General features: G+C 31.6%; 1 protein-coding gene across 1 annotated transcript in view; it reads right to left on the bottom strand.

Annotated features, from left to right (window-relative positions):
• Positions 1-18,200, bottom strand: part of Pcdh15 (protocadherin related 15) — a 1,472,709-nt gene that overhangs the window by 803,512 nt on the left and 650,997 nt on the right. The window lies entirely within an intron of this gene.

The raw sequence follows: 18,200 nt of genomic DNA on the forward strand, positions 1-18,200 counted from the left end.
CATGAATTTCCTGTCTTGCATATTTACAGAAAATGACTTGTTTTTAAAGCTGGAACAGGGTTGGGGTTTAGCTCAGCACCGTAAGTGCCTGCTTGGCAAATGCAAAATTGTGAATTTGATCCCTGGTACCCAAAATAAATAAATACATAAATGAACAAATAAATAAATAAATAAATAAAGCTGCAACAATGATTATAAAAGCTGTTTTTTGTTTTGGTGCTTTCTTCCTACTGTGTTAAACTCTGATCATTTTGGCTCATGTGTGACAAAACTCCCACAGTTTTTTCAACTTTAAAAATCTACTAGGGAATTTTATTTCATGTGACACACAAATTGGTAGTTAAAAAGTCAATGAGCTTGATGACTGTATGAACGTGAGCTTTGGCTTCTTACTAAAGGATGGTGAGACACATTTGGGAGTGGAAAACTCTTCTAGTGAATATCAGTGCTTTGTAGTATAAAGAGAAAAATAATAATAATAATAATCAGATTAGCTATTGAACTACAATATTATGCTGAAAGGAAATAATAACATATAGAAATAGTCAAAGAACATATGCATAAACTTCAACTGGAGAAAGAATAGAAGCATAACTTCATGATCACAATTAATCCTAGAATAAATATTAGTATTCCTGAAAATCCTGGTCATAGCTTCAAACCCTGAATTTATCCCATTAAATTACCCCTCAACTTCTACAGCTTTTACAAAATTCAGAGGTTTCTGCAACTCTCTCCATCTCTTTCTCTGTCTCTGTCTCTTTCCTCACATGCGCATATACAAGCATAACCATCTGCAAATATACTTCTCACACATGCATATATACATATTTCCATACATGTATATCTATTCTTTCATAGATCAACTCATACATACTCTAACACACACACAGCACAAATCCTGTATTTCCACTAAAATGTACACCTAATACAACATTACATTCCAAACAAATGCATATTTCCAAAATACTCCCCACTCCATGGTTGATACATTGTTTTTCAGCTCATTTTTCATTGTATGAAATCATTATAAATATTCTACGTTTATCATTCATTAAAACATCATTATATGCCACACAACTCTATATGGAATTTAACTAAGTATTCCTAAATAACTAACATATTAAAAAATTGAATAGTACCTTAAAATAAAAAATATGGAGAATAAACATAAAAAGTGTCTGTAATATAACAAAGCAGATTCCAAAACAGTGGTTTATACTGATAAATGCCTAATGTGAGATAAAAAGAAAAATCCCAAATAAACAAGTTAACTTTTTTGTCAGAAATAGCTTCTAACTTAGCAAAAGTGATAAAATAATAAACAATAAAACAAGTAAATACCAGAAAGAAAAATTTAATAAAAGTAAAAATAGATTTTAAAAATATAAACATAAATGAAAAATCAATAAAAGAACATAATATGGACTCAATTATAATAAAATATAAAAGAAAGCAGAGGCCTGATGCCACTAAAATACAAAGGAATGGAAAGGCCTCCTATGAACAGTGTATGTCATCAAACTGTGTAATATGAAAGAAATGAATGAATGAAAATATAAATCACATACTGACTCATGAAAAAATAGAAAATATTAACAGGTCAATGACGAATAACAAGACCAAAACTATAATGAAATCTTCCAACAAGCAAAGCACAGATTGAGTAACTTTACCAGTGAATCACACCAAGAATTTACAGTATTAATGACAAAATTTTCAAATGCTCTCTAAAACTACAAGAATATGGAACACATCAAAGTTTATCTTAAAAATGAAAATATTCTTATATGATTGCCAAATAGGGACACTACAAAAAGAAGACTTATAACCTCAATAAACATCAATCTAAAACTCCTGCTATAGTTCATGTCTTGTTGTCCCCTCAAGACTCATGTAGTTATGGTGGCAAATGACTCTAGCGTTTGTGATTGGTTTGTTATCTAGTACAAGGATTGGTGGTGTGAGTGCTGCACCCGCTCAGCAGGGAGCAGGCATACAAGATAGGGGAAGGAAGAAGGTATACTTTGCCCCACTTTTGCACTTTTCGTTCTTGTTGCTTGTGGCCAACATGAACGGCTGCCACTCAACCATGTACACCTGCCTTGGAGCCAGCTGAGTATGGACTAAAACCTCCAAAAAGTGTAAGCTAAATAAATCTGTTGTTCCCAAGTTTTGGGCATCAGGTATTTTGTCTCATAGAGAAAAAAAAAAATGTAGCCAAGACAAATGCTTAACAATAAAGTAGCAATTCAAACAGTTCCATTCATAATCAAGTGGAATTTATCCTTTTGATTCATGGATGATTAAATATACACAAATTAGTCAATACAATATACCACATTAAGGGAATAAAGGACAGAAAATAACATTTCATAAAATTTAGCGTACTTGATCAATTGGATATAAAAGGAATGTACCTCAACATAATAAAAATTACCTGTGGGAAAAACACAGACAGAACCATACTCAACACTGAAAAGTTCAAAGCAATTCTTTTAAGATCAAAAGCAAAAATCAGCACTAACCTTATCACTTTTAGTGAACACAGTACTTAGATGCTAGCGGGAGTAATTACATAGGAGCGAGTAATAAGCATATCCACACTGCAAGAGACCAATTTAAATTTGTCTGCCTACAAATGACACACTTTTATTCGCAAAACCTCTAAAGACCACCCAAAATGTGTTAGTGTTTATTAAGAAATTCAGTAATGTCTCTGGGTAGATTATATACGAAATGTATCATTAATCTTTGCAATGATAAAAACTGAAGAAAAGATCAAGAATCTCATTTACAAAAGCAACCAAAAGATTAAAGCAAGTACCAAGGAAATAAAATATGGACACTGAGAAACATACAATCTTAATTAAATAACTGGAGCAAACACAAATAAGTACAGCTATGAGCTTGATAGGAAAAATTACAAAAGTATTGTTAAAAATTTTTGCATACTATTAAAAGTGATCTAAAAATTCACTGAAATCCCTATGAAAACTCCAATAGGACTGTTTTACAGAAATAGCAAAATCTCTCCTATGTTAAACATACAAATATAAAATATCTATGGAAGCCAAAGTATTCCTGTGAAGAAGAAACAGCCTGGATGCACTGCAATTCTTGATTTCAAACTCTATTACAAAGCTCAACAATCAAGATAGTTTGGGGCTGCCATAAAACATAAAGATGAGAACAGGGAGTCCAGAAATGGACACATGCATGTTTGATCAACTAATATTTGACACGGCATAAAGAATACATAATGGCAAAAAGCCAGTGTCTTTAATAAAAGACTTCGGGAAAACCAGACATATACTCATACCATACAAAAAACGACACAAAATGGATTACAAAATTAAATTTAAGATTGTAAGTCATAAATTTCTTAAATTTCTGACAGGAAAAAGTACAGGCAAAATCTTTATGACACTAGTCTTCACACGGGTTTTTAAATAGCACTAAAAACACAGGTATCAAAACGATAAGCAGTGCTCTAATAAAATCACTCTGAATGGCTGTAGAAACAATGAACAAAATGAAAAACAAAGTATGGAGTATGAGAAATATTTACAAAACATGTATCCAATTGAGGCTAACATACAAAATATATAAGAAATACATTAAGTCAATAGCAAACAAACAATAGCCCTATCTTAAAATAGTGAAGAACCCAGAAGTATTTTTTCTGGGAAGATATAAAAATGGCAACAGATACATAAACAGACACTTAGTCTCACCAAATCTGAAGGAAATTTAAGTGAACATGATAGTGAGTTATCACTTCACAACCATTATCATAGCTACATTCAAAAAGACACATACTGCAAGCACTTGTCAGAAAGTGAACACTTTCACACCACTATCATAAATATAAATTAGTCTAGCCATTGTGAAAAACCATGTAAATGTTCCTGAGAAATTAAACTAAAATTTGAACTACCATATGATTCAGCCATCACACTTGTAGTATATATTCAGAGTATATGAAATTAGTTTACCAAAGAAATGTCTACACTCCTATGATCATTAAAGCATTATTCACAACTTCTGTGATATGGAAAATGAAATAAGTATTCACTGATGGATGAGTGGATAAAGAAATTTTGATTTTACACACACACACACACACACACACACACATACACACAATTGTTTTGTGCCATGAAAAAGGAAACTATCATTTCTAACAGTATTGGTGAACCCTAAGGATATTACGTTAAATGAACTAAAACAAAAATAGAAAGAATACTGTACAGTCTTATTTACTTGTGGACTCTAAAAACGGAAAAATAGGCAACAGATTTATATCTGCCAGTATCTAGTTTGAAAGGAAGTGGATAGATGTTAGTTAATATACACAAAGTTTAAGTTATAATATTGTTATGTTATAATGATCTAATGTACATCATGGTGGTTATATTTACTAATGCTATATTCTTACTGATATTTACTAAAAAGGTAGAATTTACATGTTCTCACCGTGAAAACATACACAATGATAGTTATGTAAGGTAATTGTGTACTATTATACGTCAGTTGTGTCAAATATTTCACAATGTTTATGTGTAGGAAGTAATCTCATTATATATCTTAAACACATAACATTTTTGTTAATTATATTTCTATAAAGCTGGAAAAATATGAATAAATTTTTAAGTTTACTAATAAAGTATATTTTTAATTCTCATGTTAATCTTAACTGGAAAAATAATATTTGTAACTCTTCAATTATTTAATTACCAGTTTATTCTTTATTTAAATAATATGGAAAAATACTTAACTATTTTAATTAAATATAGAATGTATTATGATTCATTTTCATAAATACATTTTTCATTTTAATTAACTGACTAAGACTGTAGCTATTTCTTTTTCTACTTGTATATATGCCTACAGACATCTCTATATTGATAATTACTCGATGTAACCAGTTTATCTTGATACACTACATTAATTTTGCATTACTTGACCTCATTTTAATGAGAATACAGAATTTTTTTCAAAGGGGGAAGAGTTTCAAAATTAAGAGATTAAATATCATCACAGATTGTAAAGAGCTCTAATTATACCAAGAAACTTAAAATTAGTCTCTTCAGGACACTATAATATGCATGCACTTTCTTTGTAATTTAAAATTCATCAAGCAATAGAACAGGAATATAAACTTGGGTATGCTTTTGACAGAAAGCATGAAAGAGAATAATAAGAATGGTGTAATTCATACAGTTTTTTAAATTTTAAAATTCATGTCAACTAGATCTATACATATTATTAAAGCTACTAGATTTTAGCATGCATTCCTTTTGCAAGATGGAGTAATCATCTTTAATTGCAAATGATCCAAGACCTGAATGTAATCTTCAAATCACAATAGTAAGAGTTATATATACAGTATTTTCCTATGTATTCAAATTTAATTAATTTAGTAATTAGGTACAGTTTAGATTAATAACACAAAGAATAATATAATATAGCAAGAGCTATATGTTAACATGATCTCTCAAAATAATTCGCTGAACTTCATTGATTCAATTTGATGTGGGATAAAATGTATACATGGTGAAATGAAGTAAAATGAAAGCTTGCAATATAGTGTTGTTAGTTTACTGAAGCAGAAACACTGTTAACCTGACAATTGTTAATTACCAGATTGTAATCACAACAGGTACAAAGTGACTAACAGGTGAGTAGTGTTGGACAAAATTTAAAAAATGAAAATTTTACAAACACAATAATAGCTGCTGATTGGAAAGAGAAAGCTTAGTAGAAATACAGTGTATTACCAACTTGTGTGATCATTAAAATTCGGGAAATCCAACACACATTTCAAGTAGTTTTTGAAATGGAATGCTGAAAGCCTATCTTTTCAACAATATCCAAACAGTCCTAAAAAGTCACTTTAAATAAATGTTCCTTTTGTTCTTTTGCCTCCTTTGGCTTCAGGAAGGTCAGTGAGAACTGACACAGTAGAGCTGCCATTGAAAAACTGTCAAGAAAGGTAATTTGTATTGTTCAAGAGAGACAGATCTGAGCTGAACAAAGGTGCATTCAATATTAATATGTAAAGTAGACAATCAGCCAAGACTAATGCTGCCAGACCTGCAGGTCAGAATGTTAATTCTACCCCTAACATGTGAAAGCTAGAGCTGAATGCCAAGGTATGCATTTACAATTATAAACAACTTAATTGTGATTTATAGGTGTCTGACAGGCTGACACTGGTCTTTACTTACTCTTAGTGACTTAAAATTATTCTTTTAATGTCTAGAGAGCTATAACTCAAGCTGAAGGAATTGTTGATAAACTTTATGTGCTGACAACTATTTACCTTTTTCTACATGTGACCCTAGTTTTGCCTTAATTTTAGCATCCCTACAGAAAATAATTAGTTTTATTTAATTAATTTGAAGAAGACATGACAAAACTTATCAAAGTAGTTTACTTTAATAAATGTCATAAAATTATTATGCAAACAAATGAAGTTTTCAAATAATTTTCTGATGTATGTCATAGAGAGTAGGGTTATGAATCCTGAAATTGAAAATATATCCAAGTTGAGGTTAAAAAGTTGCTTATAAACTGGGCAAATATTTTCAAATGGAAGAGTATTTCCTATTGTGTAAATTTTCACGCATATTCTAGTGTCAATCCACAAAGATACAATAGTATAATTTAAAAAATAAAATAAGTCTACATACTCAACCACTTGTCTTAGGAAAAGTAAATGCATGATGAAGCCTGATGAATTCCCCAGCCAATCTCATCAAATACAGATATATAGAGAACTCAAGTTACAGAATATTGCCAGTGATATAATTTGGATGCTATAACTAACTATACTATCATAATTTGATTTTTAAAGAATTGCGCACCTGTGTGTGTGGGGGGGTGGTTGTGAATGTGGGGAGAGAGAGAGAGAGAGAGAGAGAGAGAGAGAGAGAGACAGAGACAGAGAGAGACAGAGACAGAGAGACAGAGAGAGAGAGAGAACTGACCAAGGAGGTTGGGGCATTAACAATTTGAGTGAGATTCTAGAACTCATGGACATCTTTCATTAATCAGAAACCTACCTTCATGATGTCCTCCATACTTTAAAACAGAAATTGAAATATATCCATCATATTGCTACATATCTTTTTTTCCTTACTTTTGGCTTGGTGAAAGCAGCATATATGGCTACAGAAAAAAATTTCCTGTACTGTTTATAAAAACATGTAACATTTGTAACATCTTTATAGATATGTACTTCCATTTGGAAGTCAGTGAAAACAGTTTTTCCCCCACTTCAATTTTTTTTTCTTTTTCTTTGCAATTGTGAATGAAACCTGAGAATGGTGAGCTCCATCTCCAGTTATTTTTATTTTTGTTTTGAGATAGGTTGTTGCTAATTTGCTTAGACTGGACTCAAAATTGCAAATTTCCTGTTTAGGTACCAAAGTAGCTGAGATTACATATATGAACCACCACACCTGGCCTGATGTCTACTTTCTTCTCACACTCACAAGTTAAAGAATGAGAGATTTATTTTGGCTCACAGTTTATTAGAGATATTTCAGTGTTTAGTAGGCTGGTTCCAAGGATCACATGTCAGAGGGGCGAGGCAGAGAAGCAACAGTTCACAGTGAGTCAGGCAGGAGACAGAGAGGGAAAAATGAAGAGAGAAAATGAGATATATTTTCCCACCAGACTTCACATCCCAAAACCACACTCAGCTATCAACCCATCAGTAGAGTAATCCAATGACACACAGTCATGTTTGTTTGATTTCCCAAAAGTCCCATCCATTAGTGCATTAGGCTTTGAGGGGGCATCTGGATATAAGCCATATACCTGATGACGGCATTAATAGTAAGCTCTTTAAAAATAATATTCGATCTCATTGCAAAAAGGTTAATTTTTAAATACCGAATAAAGTTTAAAACAGCAAAAGTTTTAGTAAATTCCTTCTTTGATCTGATGTCAATTATTTAGTGCATATGGGTATAGTTTAGCAATTTTAATTAAATAATTAGCTTTAAATAGCATTATTTTAAATATCTCAAAATGTGTTACAAAGTACATATTTTCATATTAGTTCCAAAAAATTAAGAAAAAGAGTCAGCTAAGGATGTAGTTCAGTGGCACAGCACCTGGTTGGCAAATACAAGGATATCAATTCAATTTTAAGGAAAAAAAAAAAAAGAGAGAGAGAGAGAAGGATTCAAATTGCTACTGCTCTTTGATTCTTAGATCTACATAGTCTTTAAATTAAAGTAACAAGTTCATATTAAGTTTTACACTATTAATTTTAAGTCACAATAATAATATTTAAAGATTATTAAAATCAATGTTTTTAAGATACTTTTTATTTTCCTTTTTAAAGTATACATACTTTCCTGAATATGTAGCCTATTAATTTTATTATGAGTGATGTCTGAGTGTAGCAAAAAAACTAGAACAGAAACAAAATGGCATGGATATTTCTATAGTGGTGTATAAAATCTATAAGAGTATCAAGAGTTCTAATACAGAGCCAGAGATTATAAAATACAAATGACTCTGGCTCAGGATACAAGAGGATACTGAAAAAATCAATATATCCACTCTCTAGTGCCCTCTGCTTGGCTCAAAGCTATATTCAATTCAGTTCTGAAGTACATACTTTACTGGTGATCACTCCAAAGTTTGTTCTTTTGTATTAAAGGTAAGTGCTACTGTACTGATGATGTAGTTCAAACTCTACACATAAGTTTAGTGAACACCTATGGTCTAATGAGGGAATGTATTATCAATCATGTTGTGACAAATAAACTGGATTCAATTTGATGGTGTTCAGAGTGCCTTGGAGATGGGTAAAGCCCAATTCTGAGGGTACCAGATGTGGAGGTGTAGATTTGAGGATTGCAAATGCCCTCTTGCCCCTTTCCCCAGTGGCATAGTTCCCCTGTTCTGCTTCTTGATTAACAAGGATTGAGTGGCTTTTTCCCACTAGACCCATACGCAATACCATTTCTACCTTAAAACCAGTCAACCATGGACTAACCTCTGAAACTATAAGTCAAAATAAAATGTTACTCTTTTAAATTATGAACATCTGGTATTTTGTTTCAGCCATGAGAAAGTTGTGAACTCCCGAAAATTTTGGGTTTGGTTTACAGGAGAAGTTCTAGAGAAGTTCAGGAATGTTATAGTTGATTCTGCTTGGTGCTCAGAAGACAAGAGTTCTGAGACTAGGGATTTAGCTCAGTGGCATAAGGGCCTGCCTTGCAAGCAGGCAGTGGTGAGTTCGATCCTTGGTACCGATAAAAAAGAAAAAGACAAAAAAAACCAAACAAACAAACAAACAAACAAACAAAAAAACCTAGAAAACAAGAGTTCTGACAGGAATAAGGGAAGTAAATTCAAGAGGTTTCAATTGTGATCAAGAATTCCTTTTGAAATTGAACTAGATATTATGCATGCAGGTCTCATAGTAGGAAATTTTTCTCCACATTTTCCCTATGTTTTCAGACAGCAGGAGAACAGAATTAAGGAAGGTACACTAATCAGCTGTAGGAGAAAATTTTAAGGCAGCCAATATTCAGGTTGTTTTAGCAAGAATCAGGAAAATCGGCAGAGCCAAATACTTGAAAAATTTAAAATCTCTCTCCTAATAAAAGCGAATTTGGGACCAAAGGACGTGTGGTTGCTGAAGAAAACGGTGCTATTAGAAAGATACAAAGTAGTTTTAAGTGTAACAAAAAGAGAAAAAAGCTTGAAGCCTTCTCAGGAATCGCCAATATACCAGCCATCACAGTTTCAGGCATGTAAAAGTATGAACCTTCATTTGAGAATAAAGGTCCAGAACCCTTCTGTAGAAGGGCCATTTGGGAATTAGTGCTTTAGAATTTATTTTACTGTGCTCACGCATCCAGGAACTCAAAGACCACTGATGCCACGTTTCAAAGGGGCCTGACTATTGATGGAGCTGGCGAAAGCTGTCAGTTTCCTCCTAATGGTTGCTTTGTAATGTAATGTGTAATGTAAATTGTAAGGTCATGGGGCTTTAACCAAGATTTCAAAGGTAGTATGTTCTGGAGATGTGAGTGCTTGAATTTAGAGGAGTAAAAGCAACTTTACAGTAGATTCTCTAAGCGTTCAGAGATGTCTGGAAACTGGAGCAATCATTAAGGAAAACCACAGGCCATTAATGGAGCCAGCCCAGCTAGGCCATAGTGGTAGAGGTGACTAAGACTGCCCAAAATTATATTTTGCCAGCATATTTTCCTAAAGTCAGATATGAAGTTACAACATGTATTGTTTTTTCTGCTAGGTTTTGGTCTTTCTAGGACAATTGTTTTCTATAGCTATATTCCTTCCCTTTTGAATGGAAATGATTAGTCTGTACTGATGTATATTGATAAAATATTTAACTTTAAAAAAAAATGTTTACAGAAATTCATAGCTAAAAGTTCCCATTGAGTTTTAGAAGACAATTTGAATTAGACTTAAATTATTTTGACATTTGGGAAAGAGATTATTATGTTTGGGTTAAACTCAGAATAGGTACATTTTATTAGGTGAAATTATGATTACCATCTGTGACAAGAATTTAATTATGATTTAAGGAGATATGTTCAAGTGTATACATTTAATAAGAGATGGTATGTGGTAATCCAGTCTAATTTTTAACTTGATTGGCTTGAAAACAACCTACGGGAGAACACTGAGTTCACCTCAGTGGGTTAGACACATGACTTTTGGTCCTATATCTAGTTCTTGGCTTCTTTATGCTTTTTTTTCTTGATACCGGGCATCAAACCCATGACCTCGTGTTTGGCAAGCAGGCACTTATGCCTCTGAGCTAAACTCCTGGCCATCCTTCCTGCTTCTAATACATAATTTATTGGAAGGCAAAAATGATTGAAAATTGACCTGCAAAAATACTTTTAAATCTAAATATTTTATTGTAATTGATCTCAATATCCACGTTCCAGGTAACTACTCAAAAAGAAGTCTGTCTTTATCTAAAAAAAATTATATTGAGAAATGTAGCTACTGTGCAATATTTGCATTAAAAAATCAAGCAGGCACATTATTTTTAAAAAATATTCTATATGATTTTGTCTTTTTATATAATCATTCAGTTTTACTGCATATTAAGTATCCCCACAAAGAACACCTAGTATCAATGGAAAATACTTTTCCTTACTTTTATATTATGTTGATATGAAATATCATCACTATCATTTTTATCTCACTATATCATATTAAAAATTTTGAATTTAAACTCTAAATGTCATGAGTATTGCTAGCGTTCTTTATTACCCAAATGTTAAACAGAATGGATAATGTTCAATCATAAAATATTTGCAAGGTCAATACTTAATAATGTGTGTGTGTGTGTGTGTGTGTGTGTGTGTGTGTGTGTGTTGGCAGGTCATTGAGGAAACAAGAGTAAAAGAAAAAAGACACTATTCAAATAATAACCAAAAATATTTAACCTAGCCATGATGCCAAATTTAATTTCCTTTTCAAAGTATAAAATACTTGATTTTTTTTTTTGTCATTGGCTTTCCAGTAGTGTGTCTCTTTTTTCTTTTTAAAAATATAAAGGTTTTAAGGAAATTAAAGCTTTGCAATGGTATATTGTCATTGCAAATGAATTGAATTTTTCATGACTTTCTTCCACCTGGATCCAGTTATTAAGGCAAAACTTTATTTGCTAATAAATGAACTATTATACATAAGATGTCTGTGAAGTGATCCCTGTACAACTTAACTACCTATTCATAAATAGAAGAAAGAAACAATTAAAATTGATTTGCAGTTAGAAGACAGCAGAATGAAAGTGTATGGTCCATGGAATTCAGGTCTGATAGAGAAATCCATATATTAATCTCTATGTTATTACCTGTATTTTTCTACTCCAAACAAAGTTTATTTATTGCTTAGAATTTGTCTTTGCTTCAAATTAGTATCTCTACATGTCATTTCACTGATCTATTAGATCCTTCTTATCTCTTCCTGACTCATCATAGATATATTAAAAATACACACATTGTCATCATGTCTCATACTTATGAAAGTAAGTCCATTTCTCTATCTTCCGCAGCGACTTTTAATTTAAGTAATACTATCCTAAAAGACAGGAATCAAAATACAGTTTTGCAAAAATTGTGCATTTAGAAACATTTATTCTTATACATTAGAGTATTAACATGCATTTAATTGCTTTTAATATCACTGTTTCTATAATTATAGTTATTTTAATACTGTCATTGCCCTCATTAATATTAATCATCCAAAAACCAGATTGATCATTTTTGATATTTTAACATCACTCAGGAACATACATACCTTATGGCTGTCCTCCAAATCCAGATGTCCTACCTAAAATCTAAGAAATAGATTGTGATTTATCTGGATTTAAATTAATAGTTAAAGTATTTTTCAACACTAAACACTGCATCATACACTGCAGGACATTCGTCCTGATGTTCTACAGTAACTAACATACTGAAATTTTATTATGTTTTATTTTTCAACAAAATAAATCTATGTAAACAAATGGTGGAGAGGAAAGAGTATATTCCTAAATAAATGTTTATTTAGTCCTTACATATATGTCAAGCAACTTAAGTAGTATATTTCAGAATTGATTTCTACCTTATGGATGAGTATACTGATATTCAGAATTTTTAAGAAAATAAATCAATGCCATACATTCAGTATTTAATGTTAGAGTCAATATTTCAATATATTGATAGATGATGCTCAAGACTATATGCTACATATGATACACTAGAGATCTTGATACCAAGATTATTATTAATAAGTTGTTGGTAATATTAATGTACCTGCATAATTCTTCAAACTTCAGATGCATTTATTTCATACAATTTTATCAGTTTTTGTTAAAACTGAGACTCCAAGGCTAATTTTGAGTGGGAGACAAAATTTTTTTCTTTGAGAGTGACTATTTATAAAAGTCCTAAAGTAGTACTAGTCTCTAACAAATGAAAACAAAATAAACCAAAAGAAATGAGAAAACCCTATATAAAATTTTTAACAATCCTTAACATGACATTGACTTGAACAGAGCCTGAAATGTTTATCGCCTTGTATATCATAATTTGCTATCTGAAGAATAACTTTAAAACCAAACCAACTCTTGTTCACCAAGTTTATTTATATAAAATTGCGTGAATAATATACTGGTTAAGGATTTTAAATAAGAATACCAATAAAAGTTAAAGTAAATCAATAAATTTCAGTTTTCACTTTTAATTAAAACCCTGTATTGAATTTTTGTCCAGTGGGTCCTTTAACAGACTCTTAAATCTTCACAAAATTTGAGTGATTTGAGTCATCTTTTTAAGAAAGGATGGCTAATTGTCTTTCTTGTTTCCTTTGTATCGTGCCCAAATGCGCTTCATACCTGTTGACTGGTATTCTAATCCTTTGTGACTAAAAGGGAAAAGTTAATTTGGGCCATTAATAGTATACAATAAGACTGTACTAAGTTGTCGTTTATGTCTACAGGTTTTTGTGCCCTTTCTCTACTCAGCTACTTTCCAAAAATGCGAGCTTTTTAGTTGGACTTTTGACTCACTGATCATCCTTACCTCAGTGAAAGTAAAACCAGTTTTGTAAACCTTCTTTATATCTTTAACATCCACAATGTTCAAATGACTCTAAAATACTCTGTGATATGGTTTGTAACAGGCAAAATGAAAGTTAGTATTGGAAAATATATCAAATTTTGAGTAAATAGTCAAAAACTACTCTGAAGGATTATAGGATAATTAGCTTAAAATTAAAGAAAATGCTCACACATTTAAAAATTCACTGTTTCCTAAAATGCATTTTAATTACTTAAAAATGCAAAGCAATTCACACGACTCAAGAAGTTTTCATTTATGTTTAATACTATCTCCCAATTTTTGTTGACAGTTTACTAACTCCATTTAACAACATTTGCATGAATATTTTACTTGTAGAATAATAATAATCATAAGATGATTTAATTTTCTTCTGAATAGGTTTAATATTTTGGAACACGTGTTTCAGCATAAGACTGATACCTCACATCTGATATTTTCAAAGCAAATATAAGATTAAACAGTGTTTAACAGAACCACATCAAAATGAAATGCCAGAACATTAGCTACACACTGCTAAAAGTACAAAATTAATTCATGTATGACACGCAAAGATTTGGCTAATTACAATATGAATGGTTTCATTTATAGTACAACTATGATATTCGAAACCTTTAACAAATGGAAAAATGGCTGGAAAAAAGCCTATATCAAATGATATACTAAAATGTTAATTTAAAACAAGGAGCAATTGGGATATGTTGCCTTGGTAACTAATGAATCAAAGACAAGTTGTTTTACACTGGTTTAACTCTCACTGTTTATTTCCATAAGGAAATTTCTAGCAACTAATTGACATGATGATGACTTACATCAACCCTGGACTTGGACCCTTTTGGAATAGAGAATTGAAAACACAAAGAAATTGTTGAAATTCAAGGTGAAAAGTGCCTCCCTGGAAGGGTATGAAGATACAGAGAAAGTGTAATGAACCAAGGGAGGACATTAATCTTACAGGGATGAATTCTCACAGAAAATACTTCCTTAATGTCTAATTAAAAATTACAAAACAAAATGTTCTTTTATAAAATATTTCAAAAAGATTATTTCAAAAGTTTTATTGTAGGCAAAGTGGTATAGAGATATAAGTAATAATCTTAAGGTGCTAATATAATTATAGAATTATCAATAATTGGTTTCATTATAAAGAAAAAGAAGCTGACATTTAAACTCAACCGAATTTGCTATCTCAACTCATTCTACTTTTTGGGAGAAGAATGAATCCCTTCTTGAACATAAAGCAATGACCAGCAATTTTTAATGCACTTTAGTCTCCTTACACCAACTAAATAACATAAAAAAAAAAAAAAAAACAAAAAAAAAAAAAAAACACTTTAATCATTCCATTAGCCTTCCTTATAAACAAGACCCTTTGAAAAACATTAAGAGCCCATCTTATTTAGACTTCAAAATTGGTAAACAGATGAAGAGTTATGACACACCAGTTTTCTTCAGCACTGGATCAGTGAAGAGAAACAAATCTAAAGTGCCTAATGGAGAAGTGGAAAATTAAGTCATCTAACAGTGGAAGCAGCCAAAACAAACATGACTTGCAAAGTTTGCTGCACTGATCTCCTTTGACCTAGCGCTCCCAGAATTCTATTTCCTAGGGTATCCAGCTTTCATGAGCTAATAATCAGTCAGTCTCCTAACAACTATTTATTTAAAAATATGGTATAGAGCATTTTAAACAACTGGCCAGGAGATAAACTTTGGTGCACTCTCCTCTGAAAATATATAGCCAGTCTCTTATATTATAATTCAGCAATTCAATCTGAATATTTTAATGAACTATTTTTCATTTGAAAATTTCAATAAATCTCCATTATTGCTTCACATACATGTTGAATATGTTTGAATTGTTTTGTTGATTAAAAAATGATATGCTGAATTAATCTAAAACTAACAAACTCATGAATCATATTGGCCAAATTCATGTACTAATTTTGCCAAAAAAATTTTTCAAGTACTTTTGTTTGTATTCCTAAGATCTGAAAATCTCTGAGAAATCAAAAATTGTTTTTACAATTAGACTGTTTTGCATTCAGCAACAAAACCTGTACTGAATAGACATTATTGATACAAAGATATTAATGTATTCAATGTGAAATATATGTCCAGAATCCCCCAGGAATATTTAATGGATATGTATTACACTACTATATAAATAATATAAATTCAAACTTTGAAAGTTATCTGCATCAAATGTTTAGGGTAACATTGACCTTGTATCATATAACATCATACTTCAGATCATAATTTGCTATCTTTTCCTATTACCTCAAATTTTTCTTAAACATGCTCAAGCCCAAAAAGTTCAATGCATCTTATCCAGAGAATACTTAGACTTTTGAGACTAATTAAAATGAAACGTGACAAATACTGAAATATATAATATTTTATTTTAAATATCAGTCCTGAATTCACTGATGAAGTAAGAAATATACAAAATAATGTAAAACTTTATTCCAGTAATGAATCTTCACTTCTGCAAAATATTCTCAACATAGATAGGTCTAAAAACATTGATATAAAAAATTAACCAAGGCCTCCTGGTCTTTTCTCTGCACTTTCTGTATCACTCTCATTGGCTACAACAATTTACATACTTTTCAATGTCAAAATTATGGCTCTTGGAAGAAGAATATGGATTGATATGCATATATTTGATATGAATATGGTTGATGTGCATATATTAAAATCAACTAATGGTTAGTGTTATAGAAAAGCATTTTTTCAGAGGGAGATGCATTGGTCCTGTTCCTGCTCGTGTCAGCACTTCAGAGACGAGCTGTTTCTGCTACAAGAATTGTATTTTATCAGCAAGGTACCATTCATTCCCTGCCCCACCCCAGCATGTAGCAGTTAAGGTGAGCACACTGATCTATAGCTTTGTTATTTGAAGGACTTGTGGCTGAAAGGAATTCCAGCACTACCACTGTTCACAGGAAAAGAACATACTCACTATTCTTCTAATTTGGGAAATAGTATTGTGCAATCACCACCATAGAATGGCCTAGGAGAAAGTTTGCATGAGGTGTTTAAAGAAAGATTTTATCTCTAAAATTAATGAAAAGAAGGAAAGAAGGAGGAAGGAAGGAAGGAAGAAAGGAAGGAAGGAAGGAAGGAAGGAAGGAAGGAAGGAAGGAAGGAAGGAAAAAGAAAAATGGAAAAAAAAGAAAGAAAGGGGAGGGGGAGGAGGAGGGAGGAAATGTGGATGAAAGCAAGATAGGAAGAAAGAAAGAAAGAAAGATATGCAGGCAGACAAAACTCAGGAAAAATATATCCTTACAAATATTACAATACTTAAAGGTGATGTGTGCAGACTCTTGTGATGTGTCACAGCCTCTGTTTCCATCATGCAAATAACCAAACAACACAAGAAATTCGTACCAAGGATAGAAACTGCAGGGTCAAATCCTAGACTGTATGCTAACAGTCTCAAATGACATACTCTTCAAATGTGTTGTTCTAATGCTGACAGTTCCCTACTTATCAGGAATCTGAAGAAAGTGCTGACATGAACCTAAGAAGACATTGCCAAGAGAGGGTTCCCAGAAGGAATCTGAAGACCTGAAGCACACAGTGTGTGTCCAGGGCTTACACTACATGCTAATTGATCATACAGTGGGTTCTGTGGAGAGTTCACCTCTATACCCTTGTCAGTTACATTAGCATCTGTTAAATAAGTAATCAAATATTTGCTAAATAACATAGAAGTTTAAAAGCATTTTGAGAATCATATACTACTAAAATTAAATTAAATTATGGATACAAACCAATTCAAACTGGATTTTAGGGGAAGGAAATATTTGACTCATCTCTTTGGCCTCTAATAATTTCCATTCTACACTCAACATCAGTGTAATCATTTTTTTTTTTCATTTCCCATCTTAGTAAAATTATACAGGATTTATCATACTATGCCTCGTTCATTTCATGTAACGTAATAGTCTCCATTTCCATCCATATTGTCGCAAGTAGGGTAGGAAATCATTTTGTTGTGACCAAAGTTCATTTCTTTTTGCAACTTTGTCTATTCATTAGCTAATAGGCATTTTGATTTTCTCCATTTTTCACTATTGTGAATCGTGTTGCATTGCATATGAAAGTACAGATATCTCTGATTTCCCTTGGATATATAATGAATAGTTGGTTGTTACATGAGGTAGTTTTATTTTTAATTTTGGGGAGAACACACATACCATTTTTCATATTGATTTTCTTAATATACATTTTCATCACCAGTGTACAAAGTTCCCTTGGTCCCACATTCCTGCCATCACTTGTTTTCTTAGTCTTTTTTCACAATAAACTCTATTATTGGTGTAAAGTGGTAACTCATTGTAATTTTTATTTGCATTTCTCTGATGATTAGTGATGTTAAGCATTTCTTGCATGTCTGTTAGTCACTCTTATGCACTTTTTTGCAAAGGAAATAAAATATTATTTCTTCAGTCAAAATAAAATTTGTAAGATTGTGACTAGCATCTATTCATTTTCTTTCTCTGTCCTAGTCCAATGTCTCGTTATGTACTGACCATTTTTAGATTGTAAACATAAGTGAGATCATGTGAT

Source organism: Cavia porcellus, unplaced genomic scaffold, assembly GCF_034190915.1.
Source record: "Cavia porcellus strain 051 isolate PalLab524CR breed Dunkin Hartley unplaced genomic scaffold, mCavPor4.1 scaffold_28, whole genome shotgun sequence".
Lineage (NCBI taxonomy): Eukaryota > Metazoa > Chordata > Mammalia > Rodentia > Caviidae > Cavia > Cavia porcellus.